Raw genomic sequence first — 17,261 nt, 5'->3', positions numbered from 1 at the left:
AGCTGCTTTTAGCAGCATTGCACACGCTAAGCCGCCGCCCTCTGGGAGTGTATCTTAGCATAGCAGAATTGCGAACGAAAGATTAGCAGAATTGCGAATAGAGATTTCTTAGCAGTTTCTGAGTAGCTCCAGACTTACTCAGCCATTGCGATCAGTTCAGTCAGTTTCGTTCCTGGTTTGACGTCACAAACACACCCAGCGTTCGCCCAGACACTCCCCCGTTTCTTCAGACACTCCCCCGTTTCTTCAGACACTCCCCCGTTTCTTCAGACACTCCCCCGTTTCTTCAGACACTCCCCCGTTTCTTCAGACACTCCCCCGTTTCTTCAGACACTCCCCCGTTTCTTCAGACACTCCCCCGTTTCTTCAGACACTCCCCCGTTTCTTCAGACACTCCCCCGTTTCTTCAGACACTCCCCCGTTTCTTCAGACACTCCCCCGTTTCTTCAGACACTCCCCCGTTTCTTCAGACACTCCCCCGTTTTTCCCAGAAACGCCAGCGTTTTTTCGCACACGCCCATAAAACGGCCAGTTTCTGCCCAGAAACACCCACTTCCTGTCAATCACAGTACGATCACCAGACCGATGAAAAATCCTCGTTGTGCCCTGAGTAAAATACCTTACTTTTGTGTAAAATAACTAAGCGCATGCGCTCTGCGAACCTTGCTTGATTCTTTGAGGAAGCCCCTGTGGGAGGAGCGAAACGCGTCAGAAGTTGATTCTGTTGGACCCCAGCTGAAGTTAGACCCATATCACGAACTGGCTGCAGCATTCTTCTGCCTGGAATTTGTTTTCATACAAAGAGGAGCCGCTGACCGGTGCCTGCAAACGGCACGTAGAGGTGGATACTCGTGGAGCATCGCGACTGAGCAGGTTAAATCACAGCGGGCGCCATTGCAGGTGCCTTTATTTCCCGCAGCTCCAAGCCACTGCGGTGGTCGTCGGGATGCATTTGTGCTGATACCACTTGCTCACATCTCACGTAAAGTTTCCGGTTACAAAAAGCTCATATCCATTCTATTGTTACATGTTGGATCTTCACATCATAAAGATCTTTGATACAAAGTGACTATCCATTGGGAACAATTAATATATGGGTCTTACCAGCAGCCACACTTGATTCGAAACATTCTTTGACCTCATTAAGCCATATAGCTATAGAGCTTGTTTTTTTTACACGTCTGTGCACAGAGTATGCTTAAGTCCACCTCCATGTATTAGAAAGTATACATATTTGTTATTATTTTTTGATGTTTTAAAGACCGGTCTTGTTTTATTATATGATAATTTATACAATAGTAAATATATTTTGAATTTATCAGGAGTTTGTCATTCTTGTCAGCCATATCTTGTAATTATATAACTATAGCGCAAGAGTTTTTTCAAATTGGAGTTTTGTGGTTAATTGCACTTGGGTGGTCCAGTGTAATTTATTTGACCTGTGAACCCCAGGTCATTAACTTTTTGCAGCTGAGTTTTACTATATTCAAAATGTTATTTAACAGAAAATACTATTAGCGCCCGATATAAAGAGGTTTTTTTGTGCATGCGCAGTAAGCGACTAATCGCAATATAGCGAAAAACGGCAACGAGTGAACAACTCGGAATGACCACCATAGTATAGATTTGGTAAATACAGCAAAAAAGGAAGGACAATAAAATATAGAATATAAAAATATGGTGTAGCAATGTTCAAAACATAACTTAAAGTGCAGTACTATAAAGAAGGCGGTGAAGCCTCATGTAAGAGGGGGAAATGTAGAGGAGGGGCGCACCATGGGTTACTGCTAAAATTAGATACTTAACAACAAAATAATCTCTTATTAGCTACGTGGATGTGGAATTATGGAGAGCTCATAGGGGTCGATTCTATTCGGCAACTAATGAATAGCGCCGGGAATTAGCTCCCGACGCTATTCAATTCAGCAACTAATTACCTGCAATTGTCGGGAATTCTTCTCTCATCCCCGGAGGATGAGAGAAAAAACCCTACAAAAGTGCTGCCTCGCGGCCGGCGCGAGGCTGATTCTGTCGGGAATCTGCCTCGCGCCGTAGAGTTAAGTCGGAGAATGCCCGTTCTCCCGACAATTCAACCTGTTTTGTCGGCGAGAGCGGGCCATCGCCGACGTAACTAGTTGCTGAATTGAATAGCATCGGGAGCTAATTCCCGTCGCTATTCATTAGTTGCCGAATAGAATCGACCCCATAGTAAATACCTTTCAGTATGTTCAAAAAGTTGCAACATATTGTTTTGGGTACACTGATCCAGAGATTCAATGTAGGGGCCCCACTTTTTATAAAAGCGAAGAACACCTGTCCAGCGTCGACCATTTTAATGTGTCAACCTTTTTCCTGTGTCGACCATGTTCATGTCGACCCATTGATCCATAACCGTTTTTCCCCATCATATATATTATGTGTTTTCATATCTTTTTTTTTTTTTTTTAATTGCAAAATTGTTTTGCGTAATTTTTCAGCATTTGTAATAACACAGAACACTGCTGGAACCATGAAAATGAACTGAAGTGCAATAATTCTAATATGCATCAAATCTTACCTACTTATTTATTTATTTTTTACCTCAATCAATAGTGGCAACAAAAAAAAAAATATATTTTTCTAGCTTTTCTGTATGTATGTATTTATATACTAGCTTCTGCACGTATTTCTTATTTAATGCAGTCCGCAATTTTACTGTATTGCCAACCTGCATATAATATTTGTTGTTTTAGGTTGTATTGTTTTGATTACATAAATAAAGATCTCAGCTTGTACTGATTTGAGAACAGAATACGTAAAGCTGACTATGCGAAAAGCATCCAGTTGTCAGGTCCACCCTTACTTTGTGTCTGACCTTGTGACTTGTTAATTGTCATAGCAAAGCAGACGTTTACTGAGAATTTGAAGTCTATTAAACTGGAAGGAAAAGTTATTTGGAATTCAAGGAAAAAATTCATTTTCACCTTTACCACCTCCTGTCAATAATAGTGGCTTCTATAAGAGATTTAACTTTCAGTCGTGTCCCAGTGCACAATTTAGGCGGATTCAAGTTTCTCATCCGTATTTTTGGGACACCAACTTTCAAGATGTACAGGTAATCCTGACGCTGATAGTCATGTAATAATTCAGGAGGATAGTGCACTGCATCTTCTACATTCATGACAGTGTTTAAAGAATTATAAACTCCTCTCCCCTGGAAACCTCTCCAATATATAATTGTTAAGAGTCAACTTGCTCGTTCTTATATGCAAGGATCACACGTTCACATAACCATGAGTCGCTATCTCTTGCATTGATAATGGCAACAAATATATATTAGTTTTTGTTATTTCGCAGCTTTAACTTGACGGATTGAGATGAAACAAAGCACAGGTAATTTCTAGGAGTTTCCACTACAAATTGATTTTCATGAGAATCTGTTCAGTAGATTTTGCGCCAACTTGGAACAAACAGACACAAAATATATATATAAAAATATATGCTGCGATGCGACCACGCAAGCAAGTGCCTTATCTGATCTGGTTGCACACATTGCGACAAGTCAGATGCACAGTGTGTGCAGCTGCAAGGAAGAAAAACGTCCCTCAGCTGCAGCCTCTGCTTCCCTGCACCCTCCCCAGTGTTTGCCGTGCTGCCGATCACTGCTAATCGGTCGGCACGGCAGGACTCCCACATGGCTGCTGCAGACAATAGCAGCCGCTGGGGAAATATAAATTAGCCCCCATCCTCCAGCCGAAAAAAAAAAAAAAATGTAAAAAACCCCAAAGCAATAGTTTATCGCATTTTAATTTAATACGCATCAACATTGATACATATGGTTTAAAAAATAAATTCAGAGACGTTATAAGAGGCATTAAAAGTCTGAAAATTACAGGTCTGTTTTGCAAACTATACCGCTCTTAGGGGGTCATTCAGACCCGATCGCACACTAGCTTTTTTTTGCAGCGGTGCGATCGGGTCTGAACTGCGCATGCGTATGCTCGGTAATGTGCAGGTGCGACGGGGATCGCCGGACAGCGACAGATCTAACGATGGAAGCGATCGCAAGTAGATTGACAGGAAGAGGCCATTTGAGGGTGTCAACTAACCGTTTTTAAGGAGTGTCAGGTCGAACACAGGCGTGTCCAGCCGTTTCAAGGGACGGGTTCCTGACGTCTGCTCCAGGCCGGATCGTCGCAGCGGCTGAGTAAGTCCTGAGCTGTGCAGAGACTGCACAAACTTTTGTTTGTACAGTGCTCTGCACAAGCGATCGCACCCCTGCCCAGCGTTCACCCCCTCCCCCTGTAGGCGGCAACTACCTGATTGCAGCACTGCAAAAAAACGCCTGCGTGCGATCAGGTCTGAATCACCCCCTTAGTGAGGCTGGGTGTGGGTTAAGGACAAAGCCCGAAGAAGGTTAGAGTATTTGCTGTAACGCATATGGTGCTGTCAGTTGTATGATGTAGTAACTCCCCAGTTTAGCTGTTATAAAGTATCTCTATCTAGTGTTAATTTACACATTTGCAGCTATTCGGTAGGAACCAGGTAGATAACCCTGTGCAGTTTTTGCCTATGAATTAAGTAGGAAGGTGATGGTGGAATTGAGATTGTGCAACATCAATAACATTGTATTTTTCACACAGCTTTGCATTGGAGCGTAAATAATCTGCAAAATCTGATTATGCAATTTAAATTGGGCCACTAGACAGGGGTTACTTTGAGCCTTCCAATCAAACTTGTCATGTAATGGGACAGGAAAATTATTATAACTGTTGACTGATAAATTTATACAGCTGGTGTAACTGAGTTAAAGAGCACAGGGTGGGGTGGGACACCGCACAGGACATTTTGTATAGATTCAGATATAGAAAACCCTAGAAAAACTGGCAAATTAGAAACATTCTAAATTGATCACCATGCAGTGGTGAGTACAAGGGTCGTGTAATGCATGAATAGTGACTGTCAATGGTGCTCCCCATAGTTGGTGAACGTAAGGAGAGAGAAAGAGAGCCACTGGTAGGGGGCACACTTATACACAGGGTAAGTGCTAAATACAAAACACTGTATAAAACCTTTATTAGATATACCTTAAAAAAGGCAAAAAAAAGGGAGTGACCCATACAACAAGAAGTATAAAATCATATAAGCGCCATGAAGATATTAGCTAGTGTATAGATGTGATATAACAAGCCGAGTGAGTGTTATATGGTCAGCAACAGGAAAAGTAAAAAGAATATGTACAATCACTGTACTGTAGTTTGAAAAAAGCTTGTCGTAGTAAATATTGAGGCTGAAACAATTATGATGACCATCATAGCTACTGCATGTATCCCAACTTGGAAAGGCACATTTGCAGAATTTGAATCACAGCTCATACTTGGATGCTATTAAAGGATAAGCATTCATCAGTTCACAATAAGACATGATCATATCCCAGTCGTCTAGAGCAATAACCTACAATTTATAACATCTGCTATTCCCAGGTGGTCTCCCATCCAAGTACTGACCCAGGCCCAACACTGCTTGGCTTCCAAGATCAGACGAGATAGGGCATAGCCGCTGTGGTTTGGCTGTAAAGATTAGGTATCCTTAAGGACTGGTTCTGAAGAATCAAGTTTTGAGTGGCACTGGTGTAATCACTTAAATGTGGATATAATTACCACATAGAATTTAAGGCAAATAGCAAGAGAATTTATAATTAGAAATATAATACAGTGTTACATTTTATGGTTCACGGTAGCAGTCAAATTTTTATAAACGGTGCATTGCGATATGAATAATAAATACTGGTCATGTAGAAGGAGAAAACAAAATGGAGCCTGTGTCATTAGTCACCCCACCTCTGCTTTTCATCCGTCATGCCACACGGCATAGGACAGATAATGAGAGGGTGTAGTGTGATTGCAAATATGATAGTTTAAACACAGAGGAGAGGTCGACTACGGTGATGCTGTGATTCCTAAACCTGATGCTTGCAGCAGTGCAGGGATAGTGTCTCGCTAATCTGCTGTGTGACACACTCCTATAACAAAAAGTGAGAAGGGAAGAGGAAATCATTGCTGCGTCACTATCAAAATGTGACTATACAATATTAGGGGGGTAGCTGACCCTTTATATAGATAGGATACCTCTGAAGATATAAGTATATGAGTAGTGTTTCGTCCCTTATGTCATACTCCAGGAATAATTGGTACAACTGTTATGCTCCTATATAATAGTGTTTGTAGCTAAAGTGCTTATATACTATGCCAGAGACAATTGATAGAACTGTTATGCTCCAAAATAAACTCCTAATAATGTTAGCAGCTGACATGCCACAAAACACTGTTACATGTCACCAGTATTATTTACATTATCTGAAAACGTGGCATTCCCCTGGAATCTGGGATCTATGTGCAATATTTAGTCTGGGATGTAACCCCACAGTGTTTGTAATTCAAGATAATGCGATTTAGAGTTGTGATCACATACAATATCCAAAATATCGTCCGAGGGGCAGATCCACAAGTCGCTAGTCTGGGATGTATCCATGGTGCTGTGATAGGCAAGTTTGTAAGAAGTATTGTTTTTTTACCGGTAGCGAACTAAGGAGCTGAGGCGTGCTACTGCCAGTCACGTGTGTGCACAACGTGACCCGCTGACGTGCCTGGGCAGTTTTTGCCTATGAATTAAGTAGGAAGGTGATGGTGGAATTGAGATTGTGCAACACCAATAACATTGTATTTTTTTTACACAGCTTTGCACTGGAGCATAAATAATCTGCAAAATCTGATTATGCAATTTAAATTGGGCCACTAGACAGGAGTTACTTTGAGCCTTCCAATCAAACGTGTCAGGAAAATGATTATAAATGTGTTGACTGACAAAGTTATACAGCTGGTGTAATAATTGAGTTACCAGGATTACACGGAAAGAGAAGGGTTTTTTTCAAACATGTATTGCGTTCATAGTTTATTTTATTCTCTTGAGTTTTTATGTTTCACATTGGATGGAGTATACCGTAAGGCAGTTTCTTCATGACAGGGCACTTGTAGTGCTGCTCCTGGCATTGATGTTCCACGTTGTGTTTTGTGATGGAAGGCATGTGTCATGCATGACCCAGACAGCTGACTGAACATTGTGCCTTTGCTCTGTAGCTTGTATGTGAGGCATTGCTTCAGGAGGCAGTCAGCTCTCATTAGGATAGGCAGTGGACAGGATTTTCTGGTGCTCTAGGGGTGCCACTGCGGTGAAAGTCCTTTTGTATATTCTATATTATTTTATTTATTTTCAATTTTTTCTTCAGCTGTTTCAGGACACAAACTGTTCTCTATAGAATAGACAAAATCAACATGTCTAGATTAATGCGTAGTTTAACTAGAGCGCAAGGTTCCTTCCCCTCCCTCTTATGTAACCCCACCCACATACATACCTACCTACCTACCTACCTACCCACACACATCCCTAGTATCTGTACTTTTAAACAAGTGCAACAGTAACTGCACTAACTATTAGGTAGCTGTAGAAAGAATTTTGTCTACATACACACACACACACACACACACACACACACACACACACACACACACACACACACATATATATACACATATATATACACACACACACACACACACACACACACACACACGAACAAAGTAAATCGTTTAGTGTAATTTGTACTCTTAGCATGACACAATTTTACAAATATTGTAAAAACTTTTTAAATACCGCTAAGACAACAATTAAGCGCAAATTCAAAACAAAATCTAAAATCACTGTAGTAAATTCCCATCCAAAGTACCAGAGCTGTATCTAGAATGGGTGCAGTGTGTGCACCCTGGGTTTAGGGGGATCCACACCACACAACCTGCACCCATTTTTTTTGTAATACTTACCTCTCCAGAGTCCCATGTCTGTGGCAACAGCACTGCTCAAATCACCAGCATAATGGCACGGCAGCCATTTTCCTGGCATTTTGCGCATGCACAATAGGAAAATGTCCATCATACCAGTTTCCCAGAGACCTGTGCATGCCAAGTAGACTCTAGCACAGCTCTAGAGTCTACTGTACTCCTAGTGCTATGTACTCATAGTGTACAGAGCTCCAGCACTGCCGTCTAGAGAGGAGGCGGCCTGGACGGAGACTGCACACAGGCCCCCTCCTCCCTTAATACGCCCCTGCAAAGTACAATTCATACATTGAAACGTCCTGGTTCTTAATGTCAGGAACCCTGAGAGTAATGTCCTCAATTTTGAATAGATCATAACTTTTAAGACCTAAGTTTTTTTTATTTTTTTTATTTATATTATTCCTAATAAACTAATTATTGCTAATGAGCGGATATATTTTTTTTTTTTATTCAATACTTTTTTATTAGTTTTCTGTTTTACATTAAACACATTACAAAAAAAAAACAACAGCACAACCCACAGTAGATCCCCAGCCCAGGGAATACGCAGATTCCCATGTCCATTAGGGACCAATTATCATAGTTATCATAGGAAACCGGTGCAGGCTTAAATTCCGAAACACAGGTTGTAAGTTAGAATCAATATCGCATGCTAACAAGGCGCGTATAGATCAATGAAAGCTGTACACAGATATCTATGGCAGCACATCATAAATTTGAGCTAATTTCAGAGCTAAAGCAATGGAACGGGAATGGCTGACCGCGGGCGCAGGGGACAACACAAAGAAAAAGAGGCAGTGTACCCGATGCAGATCAAAAGTCACACACCCACTCTAATCCCCCGCAGCATATCTAGACACTCCGGGTCCCAGAAAGCGGGGACTCAAGCCATCGACCCCACAAGTCCTGATATTTTTTCTCCGCTTTTCTAGCTAGGTATACATATTTCTCGTGAGAGGCCGTATCATTTACAAGGGAGACCCAGGATCGCAGTGTGGGTGCATCCTTGGCTAGCCAAAGCCTGGCGATACACACCTTGGCCAGGCCACACAGATTAATTACATATCGTTTGGCAGGGGGGTCCAGGGCATCCTCCTCCACAGCAGATAACACACATGTCGTTGGGGAGCATACAGACGAGGGAATACCCGTTGACACCAGGGCGTCCGTAACACCCGACCAGAATACGGCTATCTTGGGACACAGCCAGAGAATGTGCCAAAAGTCAGCATCCAGACTATTGCACTTAGGACATCCAGAGGAGTGGGTTCCCCCTACATGTCGCAAGCGCACTGGCGTCATATATACTCTGTGTATTATAAACAGTTGAATTTGCTGATATCTAGTGGTGGTAGTGGATAATCGTGGAGAACATAAAGCACCCTCCCAGATCTTATCAGAGATGGCACCCAAGTCAGACTCCCACTTGCTCCTGAGAATGGACAACGGGTCAGAATAGTGAGAGCGAAGCATGCTTGCATAAATGTTGGACACCAGATGTCCGCTTCCCAGGGACCGCAGGAGAGACTTGACCGGGGAGTCGGCAATCATTGGAGGAGTTTCGGGAAATTGTGCGTTAAGCGCATGTCTCAGCTGCAGGTAGCGGTAGAAATGAGAAGAGGGTACACTGTAATCCTGTTGAAGCTGCAGGAAGGACCTCAGTATACCATCGTTATATAAGTGGCCCAGGGACGTCACACCCCACCTCCCCCACACCGCCCCAGTCCGCAGCGAAGCCAATTCTGGGAAGCCGAGGGCATTGTCAGGAGGAGTATCCGGGTCAATACCCTGGCCTAACAGGATAACATGCACCTGTTTCCATATGAGGACGGCCTGTCTTATTATAGGGATCTTGGACAAGTTAGGGTTCCCACAAAGAAGCATCTGTAATGGAGAGCCGGCAGGGTATATCTGGAAAAGCAATTGGGAGTGCAAAGTGAGAGCATCCGGGGCATTCACCCACTCCCATATATGTGCCAACTGAGCGGCATAGTAGTAAAATCGAAATATAGGGAGAGCTAAGCCTCCCAACACTTTCGGCCTGGACAGAACGTCAAGTCTCAGCCTTGCTCTCCTGCTGGCCCATATTAAAGAAGAAAGCAAACTGTCAATCTGTCGAAATGTCTTCAAGTTAATATATATAGGGGATTGCTGGAGAACATAAAGGAGTTTGGGCAAGTATACCATCTTTACCAAATTGACCCTGCCAGTAACAGTCAGGGGCAGAGACCCCCAAACCCTAACCTTCGAGCGGAGATACCCCATCAGCGGCATGACATTAAGGGAAACATAGGTACAAGGGTTATTCGATACCCATACCCCCAGGTATTTGAAGGAGTCTACCCATTTAAGGGGGGTTTGAATCACCGGGGCCTCCGAAACCGGGCCTCTAAGTGGAGTAATGGTGGATTTATCCCAGTTAATTTTGAGCCCGGAGAAACGTCCATAGTCGGTTATCAAGTCAAGAAGTTTAGGTAAGGAGGAAACAGAATCGTCCACAAAGAGCAACAGGTCATCAGCGTATAACGCTATCCTGTCTTCCCTTGCGCCAACCCTAATACCCACAATATCTTGAGTTGCCCTAATCAAACATGCCAGTGGCTCAATAGCGATAGCAAACAGAGTCGGGGACAGAGGGCAGTCCTGCCTCGTTCCCCTGGATAGGGGGAAGGAGTCCGAAACAAACTCGTTCACCGAGACTCTGGCCATGGGCTGAAAATATAACAATTTAACATAATTGATAAAGTTGGGGCCCACACCAAACCTACTCATAGCCTCCCAGAGGAAGGCCCACTCCACCGAATCAAAGGCCTTTGCGGCATCTAATGAGGCTAAAACGGCAGAGCAGTCCTCCTCCCGAGAAGCCTGAAAATGAGTAAACAGGCGCCTCAAATTCACAGCAGTGGACTTGCCAGGCATGAAGCCCGTTTGGTCAGGGTGAATAATTTGGGAGACAACCCGGCCAAGTCTGGAAGCCAGAACCTTGGCCAGGATTTTAATATCCGTGGGCAACAGGGAAATAGGACGGTAGGATTCAACCCTCCTGGGGTCTTTATCCGGCTTGGGAATCACTATAATCAAAGCCTCCGCCATAGACGGGGGAAGTGCACTTTGGGCAAGAATTTCACTGAACAACTCAAGCAACTGAGGGGCAAAGAATTTTATATATTTCTTATACAGTTCCGACGGGATGCCATCAAGGCCAGGGGCCTTACCATCGGGGGAGGCAGAGATCGCAGTCTCAATCTCCTCCACCGACAAAGGAGCATCTAGAAGGGCCCTGGCCTCACTGGAGATGGAGGGCAAGTGGACCCCATCCAAGTAGTCACATAGCTCTAGTGGGGAACAGGTCAACTGAGAACTATATAATGCCTGATAGTATGAGACAAATTCCGCCACGATCTGGGGGGTGCGGTCCAGCACCGACCCAGCTGAATCCAAAATCTCCACTACAGTATGAGAGGAACGGTCACCCCTTGCAAGATTGGCCAAATAAGAACCTGGTCTATCCCCCGTAGCATACTGGACATGCGAGGAGAAGAGAAGTCTCTGCTGGGTTTTCCCCCACAGATAATCGTTCCATTCACCCTGCGCATGTAGCCACAGCAGCTTAGAAGCATCCATGCCATCCCGCACATACGTCACTTCTGAAGCGGCCACCCGAGCCTCCAATTCAGACTCGTGTTTTCTAAAGGAGGATTTAAGACTCCCCACCCGTTTGATCAATGTTCCTCTCAAGAAAGCCTTGAAAGTGTTCCACAGCAGAGACACATCCGTGGTGTCATCATGCATAACAAAAAATTCTGACCAGCTAGCCTCCAAATCGGATCCCTCACCCATATGCGTCAGCCAAAAGGGATTAAATTTCCACACTGCTTGGCCTCGCTGACAGTTTAAGTCGATATGTAACGATATAGGGGAGTGATCCGAGATACCCCTAGTCTCATACTTGACATTCTGAACTTTGGGCAACAGCTCCCGGGACAGAAGAGCCAAATCTATCCTAGAGAAGGAAGAGTGAGAGTGTGAAAAACATGAGTATTGCCTCAAATCAGGATTCTTCAATCTCCAGGGGTCTATCAGACCCAATTCTGACACAGTGTCTGCAAATGGGGAATGCCTGGGCTGCGGGTTGGAGGACGCCCTGGACAACCTATCCAACTCGTGATTTAAAACGTTGTTAAAGTCCCCCATACAGATAACGGGTATGTCAGGGGAAGCAGCCATAAAGGCAGACGCCTTTTTAAGGACATCGTGCGAATATGGAGGGGGTACATACACAGCCAGCAATAACAAGGGGACGGAGTTAATTCTGCACTTGAGAAATACATATCTACCCCATTGATCCGTTTGCACAGAATCGAGCACAAAGGAACAGATTTCCTAATTAGGATCGACACTCCCCGGGACGCTGCAGTATGCATAGAATGGTAAGCCCATCCCACCCATGGTTTTTTAAGGGACATAATCTTAGTACCCAGTAGGTGGGTTTCCATCAAGCAAATTATATCCGACGCATAAGATTTAATCTGTCGAAGGATCAAGGAGCGCTTAACCTTGTCATTGATCCCCCGCACATTCCACGACAGAAACTTAACCGACGCCATAACAGGGCATTGTTGTGATTTTGCATAGCACCTGCGGCCAGCCACCGCCAGTGAATATCAAAGAGGATACGCCTGCAGTTAGCTGCAACATAGACATAGCGGAAATAAGCAAAAAAATAAAAACACCTCAATATTAACAATCTAAAATAACCCCCATCCCCACCCCGTATACCACCTAAAACTAGCAGCATACCTGATTCCCTAACAACAAAACACCCTAAGTACTAACAATCCCAACTAAGGCAGAGAGCCCGGTAACATACTCCGCCAGTACCAACTAAGGTCAAATTCCTATATCCACTAAGGGGGCCAAGAATTTAATGACCATAAGACAGGAGAATCCCCCAGCTAAACTCAAAACAAAACCAATCCCCCCCTAGACCATTACCCCCACCCCAACTGAGTAACCGTTTACCCCTTAAAGACTATATGGCAGAGCAAACACCGAGGTCATAAGGCCCAAAATCAGCGTAAAGGCAACATCTACCAATCACCCGTCTCCACAGAGCTACCCCCTCCCAATAAAGGCCCATAAGGGCCGCAGATAGCCCCTCCGTAAATCAGATAGCAGCACATCCCAAACAGTAGCATATTGACTTAGCTGAGAAATCAGAGACAGGAGTGCAATCAGCAGCCATCGCTCCCCTAATTGAAAAGCGTCCATCCAGCCAAACTGACATCTTGCAGGGAATCATAAGGAACATAACCACAAACAACTATACATCCCTCCCAAAGCAATATAACAATAACATATCAAGCATAAACGAAGCAGTATACTTGCAAGTAGGGAAATCAAACACATAAGTTCAATCAGCAGCTAGTGCCCGCCGTGCCGGAAAGCGTCCGTCCAGCCACATTGATGCTTCACGAGGGGTCGTGAAGAATTTTGTTTCCCCATCCGAGACCACCCGCAGTTTAGACGAAAGAGCATGGCATAGGGGATATTCAATTCTCGCAGCCTGCGTTTCACAGGGACAAACTGAGCTCTATCCTTCTGGACATCGACAGCAAAATCTGGAAAGACTGAAACTGGGGAACCGTTCCACGTAAGGGGACCCTTGGTGCGGGCCAGTCTCAGAATCACGTCTCTATCCCGGTAATGGAGGAGTTTGGCAATAAATGTACGGGGAGGTGCCCCTGGAGGTAATGGGCGCATCGGGACCCTATGGGCGCGTTCCACTGCGAAGTGTGAAGTGAACTCCTCCGCTCCAAATGCATCCAACAGCCAACGTTCAAGAAATTTTTCAGGGGAGGCACCCTCTTCTTTCTCCGGGAGTCCGACGAGACGGACATTATTTCGCCGCAATCTCCCCTCCATATCCGTCATCTTTCTATGTACATCCATCATCTGAGACTCCAGAGCAGAAGTGTGTCTACCGAGAGGCGTAACCGTGTCTTCCAGCGTGGAGGTGTGCGTCTCAACCTCACCGACCCTCTCTCGCACCCGCTGAAGGTCTTGGTGTATAATGGATAAGTCCGCCTGGACCTGACCGATCCTGTCGGCCAAGCGGGCTTCACTGGCCGTGACCGCATCCAGCACCTTTTGCGGGGCAGCATCGGTGGCATCCGCAGATGAGGAGCCAGCCGACGGAGAAGGCGGCGCCGAGGTCGACTGCATCTCCCCACCCTGTTGGGACCGCGTCGGCGGATTTCTGACATACTTCTCCAACTTCGCCGCGGCAGACTGATGCGGTTTGACCATTATAACCGAGCGGGCGGCAGGAGGCAAGAAGTATATTAAATAGTATATCAAGAACTGTCCAGGGACGGCCAATGAATAACTGAATGTAGTATATTAGAATTATCCAGTCGCTGCTGGCGGGTAAGTATAGTATACCAAAACTGATCAGTGACCGTGTATAATATCGGGAGCCTCTGTTAGCACAGAATAAATAATTGCAGCAGGATATAGAAATCTTTCCTCCCCTCCCAGCATATGGGGCACAATAAGCTGAAATGAAGTGTGTGCTAGGAAGCTGAGGTTGACCAGCGTATCACAAGATCTGCAAGGGTTAATAGCAAACTGCTCCCTATCCTAATGGAGCAGAGCTCAGCAAGGCAGCAGTAGTATGGGGAGGGCACAGGCACTTATAGAATCCAGCCGTGCCGTGCACCTCCTCCCCAGCGGCAGAACACAGTGCAGGAGCCGGAGGGTACGGGCTGGGGCCGCCGGAGCGAGCAGGGAGAGCGGCAGCGGGTCACGTGGTGATGCAGCGGCTGGGGGAGCGCTCGCAGACCGGAGCACGACAGGAGAGGCGCCCGCCACAGCGTCCCCAGCAACAACAGAGGGGAAGCCGCGGACCTGGTGAGCAGCGCTCAGGACGGGAGCCGGATGCAGGTCTCGGTGCGGGCAGCAGGATGGCGGCGTCCCACGTGTAGTAGCAGGCCCGGGGTCCCCGCACACTATAAGCTCTCTACTGCAGCGGATAGCTGGCTGACGGGTCTCAAAGCGGCACAGGGGTACCCCCACACTATAATGCAGGTATTGGGGCGGACTGCAGGCCCAGGGGGGGACACAGGATGTTGGTGCAGGATATAATAGCTGGAGAGACACACAGCCTGTGTGCTACTCCATGTCCGTCCCAGAATCCGATTTCATGAGCTGATATTTTTAATGTCAAAACGAGAGGAAAAATTAACAGGTTGAGCAATGTTTCCATTTCTGCACTGCACCTAATATTGATATCAAATAAAAATAAAATAAAAAAAAAAAAGATGAAAATATAAAGTATTTAAAAAAAGTTGAATAAAATGGTTCAGAAGCTGGTGTGCACATAAAAATGAAATATGTTTAATAAACCAATCTATCAGATCAACCTTTTATATGGGAGGTTTGATAGTAATCCATTGTCCCAGCATTAGACAACAAAGCATCAGCATTAAATTAGGGATCAAAGTAAAGTATAATTGAATAAAACTCATTCTGCACCACATAATTATTGAAGTCGTATCTACATACAGTAGCTGTCTCCTAAGGAAACAAAGTAGAAATAAACTTTGTTACATATAGCAAACATAATATCCTGGAGCCATGAGTTTTAAGTACATGGCACAGCCTTGTCTCCGTCTCTGCAGCACCCGCGGGCCACCGATGAACGGAGCTGTCCAGCCGCTGCCTGTTCAGCTCAGTTGTCAGCGATTCCGCATCAGGTGGCTTCCGCGTTCCACAGAAGCACCGGCTGACTGCTGAACCGGCCATTTATCAGGCAGCTGAGCTCTCCAAGAAGGGGAATGAAAGAGAGGGAGGAAGAGCTGCAGTGCAGCATGGCACTTAGGGTCACACATCAAAGGGCAAGCTGTAATCTGCAGTATGTGTATGTGTGTGTAAGTATGCTATGTGTGTATGTTTGTAAGTATGCTCTTGCTTTTAGCATTTTGTACGAATAATAGATGCATTTTTTTTTATGCCCTTGGCAGTTTGAATCTATACAGGCTGCGGGACTACCATAGTGGAGTGAATCTATAGAGGCCGCGGGACTACCATAGTGGAGTGAATCTATAGAGGCCGCGGGACTACCATAGTGGAGTGAATCTATAGAGGCCGCGGGACTACCATAGTGGAGTGAATCTATAGAGGCCGCGGGACTACCATAGTGGAGTGAATCTATAGAGGCAGCGGGACTACCATAGTGGAGTGAATCTATAGAGGCCGCGAGACTACCATAGTGGAGTGAATCTATAGAGGCAGCGGGACTACCATAGTGGAGTGAATCTATAGAGGCTGCGGAACTACCATAGTGGAGTGTGCAGTTTATAACTCTGCTAGTTTAGGTAAAGAGATTAGCCAGACGCAATCTTTGCACCTTCTCCCAACTGGCACGTACCATGGGGTCATTCTTTTTGTTAATGCTCTCATGGCTAATATACCCTGCCTATAGCTTCCCTGATATACACAGTTTCCTTGGTGACATGTCTTGTAGAATGAGTTGGTGATGGTGTAATTAGATACATGTCAATGAAATCACTGCAATTTGTTAAGTAATCTCTCAACATACTTCTAGACTTTTTTGTTTTTCTTTTCATTCGGAAATCCTGCCCTTTATTCTTTTATCACGGTTAAAGTACAACCGTGCACATTACACTTTGATGTTTATTCATTTAAACTTTGGCAGGAATTTCCCCAGGGTTTCTATAGCATACTTGTGCATCTTGCCTCTAGAAGCATGAAAACTTTGGATCTCTGCCTTCTCTTTTTTCACATTTGCTTAGCCCAAATCAGCCTTCCCTAACAGAATGTAGTGCCCAAATGGCATCTCACTGCATCACACTTTCCTCAGCAGTCATATGTAGAAAAGTTGTTGAAGTTTTTTTTCAGTTCCTTGAGTCTTCTAGCTCAATAGGGTCACCTCACTATTAGCTACTGAGCAATTTTTCTGCTTACATTCTACACAATAGGCCCACTGTCTTTCTTGCGTTTTAATGTCTCCCTCTCTGTCCTAACTCTGATTTTGGGGATTTTCATTTTACAGTGACCTTCATACAGCCAAACCAAAGCACAAGACTTCTTTCTTCTTGAGTGACCACTCGCTTTTACTGCATAACTTTTTTTTTAACTTGTCATCTAATGTTGTCTTTGTTTTCCCTCTGTCTGACTACACAGCAATGTTTTTGTTTTTTTTCCCCGTGTGGAAATCGTTCACTTTTAGAGTCCTTGAAGCCTCCATCCTTGGACCATTTTGGAGAAATCATGTCCCGCTATGGGCTCCAATAGTATGTTCACATAAATTATGCTTAAATCTATTTATGCGGTTTACCCAGTTTGTGTAATGAGAAATTGACAAGC

The 17,261-nt window shown here is 44.8% G+C and overlaps 1 protein-coding gene across 8 annotated transcripts in view; it reads left to right on the top strand.

The window, feature by feature from the left end:
* Positions 1–17,261, top strand: part of LDLRAD4 (low density lipoprotein receptor class A domain containing 4) — a 969,790-nt gene that overhangs the window by 902,641 nt on the left and 49,888 nt on the right. The gene's annotated exons all lie outside the window — the stretch shown is intronic.

The sequence above is a fragment of the Pseudophryne corroboree genome, chromosome 5 (assembly GCF_028390025.1).
Source record: "Pseudophryne corroboree isolate aPseCor3 chromosome 5, aPseCor3.hap2, whole genome shotgun sequence".
Lineage (NCBI taxonomy): Eukaryota > Metazoa > Chordata > Amphibia > Anura > Myobatrachidae > Pseudophryne > Pseudophryne corroboree.
The sequence above is the reverse complement of the archived record's forward strand: the minus strand, read 5'-3'. Positions and strand labels throughout refer to the sequence as shown.